A 6,331-nucleotide genomic window follows, 5' to 3' on the forward strand; every position below is an offset into this window, starting at 1 on the left:
GGGGGAGGGGATGATATCACTCTAACTTGCAGTAAAGAGTGACTAAAGTTTATCAGAGCACAAGTCACATGACTGGGGGCAGCTGGGAAACTGACAATATGTCTAGCCCCATGTCAGATTTCAAAACTGAATATAAAAAAATCTGTTTGCTCTTTTGAGAAATGGATTTCAGTGCAGAATTCTGCTGGAGCAGCACTATTAACTGATGCGTTTTGAAAAAAACACATTTTCCTGTGACAGTATCCCTTTAACTAGGCCAGTCCTTCTTTGCACGCTCTATATAATGTGCATTTGTGGCGCTTAGTTTTTAATTACCTCGAGAAAGGACTATAGGTTTTATCAACTAAAGGAATTTTAAGCCAATGTGGTCTAAAGCTATCTTTTAATTTCTCTTCCTGGTTGACATATTTGTAACCCAACCTGCACGTTAGTAAATAAATGACACTTTTGGATGTGCTTGAGAGAAATTGTCCAATTTCATATACTACACCAGTGACCTTAGAAGAAGGAAAAAAGGGTTTATGCTGCATCTCTTTTCTAAAGGAAACCTGTGGTTTATTTTTTAAACATTGTTAAAAGGAGAAATGTTGGGCAGTTGTGTTTATTTGACAAAATTCAGCACTTACTAGTTCTCTTCACAGTTTAATTGTGTAGCCAGGGCACGGGGATGAACATCAGGTTCCCCATTTTAGTGCACAAACAAGATTCTGAGCTGATGCAAGGCTTGCCTTAATAACAGTGTCCACAAAATGGCTGCTGCCTGCTTGCTATAATTATGAATTCCCAGACAGAGGAAACAAGATTCAAATCATTTATATAGTGTAATTAAAGTTCATTTTACTTGACTGATGTGATAAAATAGGATTATGAATAATTATTTTGGGTGTTATATAAATATTTTTTTATTGCAAATATTTTTCGTTCACATCTTATAACAGTTGTTTTGCTTTTACAATTGCAACTCCATATACTGTCACATGTCTCAAATAAACATAAAATATATTACAATTGTCTTACTCATTATTTAGCTTCATGAGTTTGATAAGATGCAGGTATTCACATAACAAATTATACATAACCACATAACGTAGGTTATTAGGGATAGGGGGGAAATGCAATTATGTATAAGTAGTAACATTTTAATACAGAGGAAAAAAATAATAATAATAAAAATAATGGGGGGGGATATAATCCTTCTATTAGCTGCAGGTAGTGTTGCTTGATCAATGTAACATTACTTCAATACAGTTAGGGGCAGATTTATCAAGGGTCGAATTTCGAAGTAGAAAAAACTTCGAAATTCAACCATCAAATAGAATCCTCAGACAATTGAATTCGAAGTCGGAGGGTTTAATACATCATACGTTCGTATTCCGATTATAGTACAATGATAAAGTGTTCCGGTCAAATCTATTTGGATAGCGATATTGTATCCATGGGTCCCAAACATTCGTGAACTGTTCCTGTTTATCGATTGCTATGCTAGTTCATTTTTCCATAATGAATACGTTATCTAATCTATTTTTGACTTCTGGAAAAGCCAAATATGGGGTTAACCAGGCTTTTGCAGTGAAGAAGTGTGTGATTAATTTATGTTGTGACTTATTGATTGCCTCTATTTTTTTTTATTTAGTAAAGCTTCTTCAGGATATTTAGGTATAGTTCATAGACTGTGATCCATAAGTGTTGTACCTTATTACATTGCCAAAATATATGCGGCATTGTTCCCAATGCGTCACACCCTCTGGAACAATTAGGATGAGCTCCCCGTTTCCATTTGGCTATGTGAGTGGGTACCAAATACCATCTGATCAAAACCTTATATGATGTTTCCTGTGCTATTATATTTATAGAATTATGGATTGTATTTAAAAAAATAGTTTGCCAATTTTGTTCATCCAAACTAAATGACAATTCTATTTTATTTTTAGGTATAAGTGATAGATTAGGTTTTAGCCTGCTCTTTCCTCATGTGTGTGTTTTCAATTCACCAATCTCTTGCGAAGGGTTCCCTACAATATTGCTCATACACAGTACCCAACAAAATGGGGGTTAGGTTCAGGGGATGGATTTTGGGGACAGAAAATTATGCATTCCAAGTAGTTCTAGATCACAGAGTATAGCGGATCAGCTAAGGCTGTTATCGTTTATTAACTTTTTGTCAGACTAGCAAATCTATTTTGCGATTTTAGCTCCCTTTAGCCAAAGACAAAGTAAAATAATGGAGTGTAAAGTACAATTGGATTCCATTTGCCATCTTTTTTACCCACAATGCTGCATTTTTCCTTAATTCCAACATAACTGCATCTGTGCATGGACCACCTTGATCATGAACCTTCAACCTTAAAAGTTTTGAAGAACAGATGGGAACAGAAATCAAACTCATTCCCTGCAGTATAGACAAGTGCTTAAATATCGCCGAATATCACAGTAAATCTGGAAGAGACAATGCACGAACATGGAGAGCTCGACCCAATCCCAAAACACTTGTTGTAAGTGTAGGGTGCTTATCCGGAAGACCCTTCCCTCACATAAGGGTCAATGGGTAAATAACAAAATAAATTCGGATGCACACCTGTTAGTTGCAATAGTGTCCAAACGGTGATTATACATCACAAAGGGGCAACGTTTCGGAATCCTCCGGATCCTTTATCAAGCCTGGAAGAGACAAATCTGTAAATCTGGAAGAGACAAACCTTAACGACGTATCATCACGGAGACGATTTGAAGACAAGAAGATCTTGTTCTTTCATGCGTCACATTAGAGGGTTTCTTCCTCATATTTGGGTTTCCATCCCTGCAATTGTGGCTGCACATTTGCACAAATCACATTGGGGATTGCCTCGTACTGCGACGTTCAGGGTGGCGATAGTTTCGGTGTTTCCTTGCATCAAAAGGCACGCATGCCTTTTGAAACACCAGAATGGGCAGCTGCAATGGAGCAAGAAAAACATAGTAACTGCTCTGATGTTGCCCTGTTCAAGAAAGTGATCAGAAACCTCCGATGACTTTTCCTGAGTAGAGCAACATTAGAACAGTTCTCTGTTTTCTTTCTGAACAATCTAGATGGCTCTGCTGTTGTAAAATTCATTATATTAGCAGTTAATGACCAGCTTGGTAGCTTTAAAAAAGAAATTAGAAAATAATAGTTAATTGAAATTGAAAAATGCTTAGAAAAGCACCACAAGTAATTTTACATTCATTATTTCAACGGTTTACATACCCTATAATACATGCAACAACCGTGTTCATTTTTTCATCATCTGTACATGGCTACATTTGTATATTATCCCTTATAGTTTTCTTGTGAAATATCAAATAACTATTCCAGTAAATATCTACCAAGCCAGAATACAATCTAGATATAATTAAACTAAGCCAGCACATGCTCACTTTGGGTTAGAAAGTTACATCTGCAATTGTCATGGTAACCATATAAGTCCAATCCACATTTTATAAATAGCAACGTAATTGCATACAGAACACCAACATCAGTTTTATAATTGCAGTAGATATTATTGTGTTGAAAACAAAAAAAAAACAACGATTAGCGATATGCATTATTAGTATGTGAAAATAACTAAAGTCAACTTAAAAAAGTACTAAAAGATCCAATTGAAAAAGCAGTTTACTGTTAAATTAACGTTTTGATATGTCATAGAACATCATATTCTTAGCAACATTTGAACTGGTCTTCATAATTTATTTTATTCTTCTGTTTCATTCCAGCTTTCAAATGGGATGAGGGTCCACAGACAAACATATTGTCTCTGTAAGGCTACTATACTTTTTTGCTGAGCAACAGAAATGGACTTTCCTGTCAAAGCAAAAACAGTTCTGAGCAAAGTGATGAAAATCATGACCATAGAAAAACACAAAATCACTGATGACATAATTATACCCCCTATAATTTGACAAACCTAAACCATCACTGGTGCAGCCAGTTCTTTTTCAAGGTCACATAATTAGTTCAATGGTGATCACTTGTAGGGGGTTTCTCTTTGTGTAGAGGAGTTTGTACATGGGTACTACATAGTTTTCCCAGAAATGTATAGTTGGGCTGATTGTGCCTTCTATTTCATGGTAATGGATTTTGGGCATAGGCAAACAGAATGGTAATGGGTGCTCTTTTAGATATTGTTGGTGCCAGGTTGGTAACTTGGTTCAGTAGCATCCCTAGGGGGTTGCCTGTAATTGGAATATCCATCATGTCAGAAGTATATTGTGCTACTGCCCTCCAGAACCTTTGTATCCTGGCACATGAGCAAACCATGTGAATGAAGTTTTCGGTCAGTTGACAGCACCAGGGGCACTCATCTACATAAGCTGGGGACATTTTGGCTAGCACATTAGGAGTAAGGTATGCTTTGTGGAGGAACTTGTATTGTACCAGTTTATCTCTGGACACAACTATATGATCGAAAATGTAGTCAAGGACATCCTTCCTAGAGTCTGCATCTAATTCAGGTAATAATAGGCTTGCTCTTCTATGCGCGTGGGTGTAGTTGGGATTGTTATCCCTTTAAATTGGGAGTGTACAGCATGCCGGAGTTGAATATATCAAAAAAAGCATTTTATTAAGCAGGTTGTGCATAGTTTTCAAGGTTTGGAAGTCTAGAAGTCTTCCATTATATCCTGAATATACTTTATTTTATAGTTAGTCCGCATTTAGGGGTCCGGTACAGTCTGTAGGTGTGGCAATTTGGGGTTGCATCACACTGGGGTGAACCAAGAGTAGTAGTTTGCTAGTTATGGGAAGAAGCTATAGGCTGTACTATATACCCACACCACTTCTCTCGTAAATAGGGTTGTCCTTACTTTATAATTACATTCTCTATAGAGGAGGTTTTTTTAGTTCTTTGTATGGGCCTACTGCTTGGGCCTCTAAGCGTGTGGCAGGGTTATCTAAAGATGGGACAGTCCACCACTTTGCTGTTGTCAGCTTCGCTGCTAAATATTATAAGAATAGGTTTGGGGCTGCCAGGCCCCCAGCCTATGTTGGTAGTTGCAGATTAGCTATGCCAATTTTTGTTGTAGAGGTATACCAGTATAATTATATGAGGTGGTAATTATGTAATCAGTTATTTTGTGTTTTTCTATGGTCATGATTTTCATTACTTTCCACAGAACTGTTTTTGCTTTGACAGGAAAGTCTATTTCTGTTGGTCAGCCAAAAAAGTATAGTAGCCTTACAGAGCAATATGTTTGGCTGTGCACCCTCCCCCCATATGAAATGAGGCAGAAGAATAAAATAAATTATGAAGACCAATTGAAATGTTGCAAAGAATAGGATGTTTCCAAAAAGTTAATTTAACAGTAAACCAGTGAAGTACACATTCTCAGTTCACTGGTGGGGAGACGCTCGTAGGTCAGGTGCCTAAGGTGGAACTGGACCTAAATACAGCACTGATCTTATGTGAATTATATGGCAAAAATAAAGACACACTCTTTTGAATAAAATGAATTCCAAGTGTCTGTGGATGGTAATTCATTAAAAGGTTATATGAGAGTTTATGTGTGTTTTTTATCACACTCATGCTATTCGGCTACTAGGGTTGGGGGGGGGGTGATATCACTCAATCTGCAGTGCAGCAGTAAAGAGTGACTGAAGTTTATCAGATCACATGACTGGGGGCAGCTGGGAAACTGATAATATGTCTAGCCCCATTCCAGATTTCAAAATGAAATGTTTGCTCTTATAAGAAACTGATTTCAGTGCAGAATTCTGCTGGAGCAGCACTATTAACTGATGTGTTTTGAAAAAAAACATTTTTTTCCATGACAGTATCCCTTTAATGTATTGAGGAAAAATAGAGATGATAAAAAGAAACTGGAAAAATGTCTGATTTACATAAACACAATTGTGACTAAAAGAACACTTTTTTTGAAACTGCTGTAATAACTTGACCCCGGTTGATTAAAATTATATCAGCCAGTAATTGTATTATTGAAGCTTCGAATTGTAATTTAAAGTTATGTACTGTATATTAAATGAAATTTATTTTAGTTTCTCTCTCAGTATCTTTTCCCTTAACATATGGACAGAAATCCTAACAAAACAAAATGACTCACTAAAGCAGATTATGTTTTACATTCTACAGTACTATCAGAAAATCAGGTTATACATCTACTAGACAAAATGTCAAGTCATCCTTAAATTAGGAACATTATTTCATTGTTTATGCCTCTCTGCCAAGGAAATAAAGTGAAAAACATGTGTAAGACTATTTCCAACCCAAAACAAATGTATAGGATTTTTTAAATTATATTACAAGTATGAGACCTGTTATCCAGAATGCTTAGGACCTTGGATTTTCCCGGATAAAGGGTC

This window comes from Xenopus laevis, chromosome 2S (genome assembly GCF_017654675.1).
Source record: "Xenopus laevis strain J_2021 chromosome 2S, Xenopus_laevis_v10.1, whole genome shotgun sequence".
NCBI lineage: Eukaryota > Metazoa > Chordata > Amphibia > Anura > Pipidae > Xenopus > Xenopus laevis.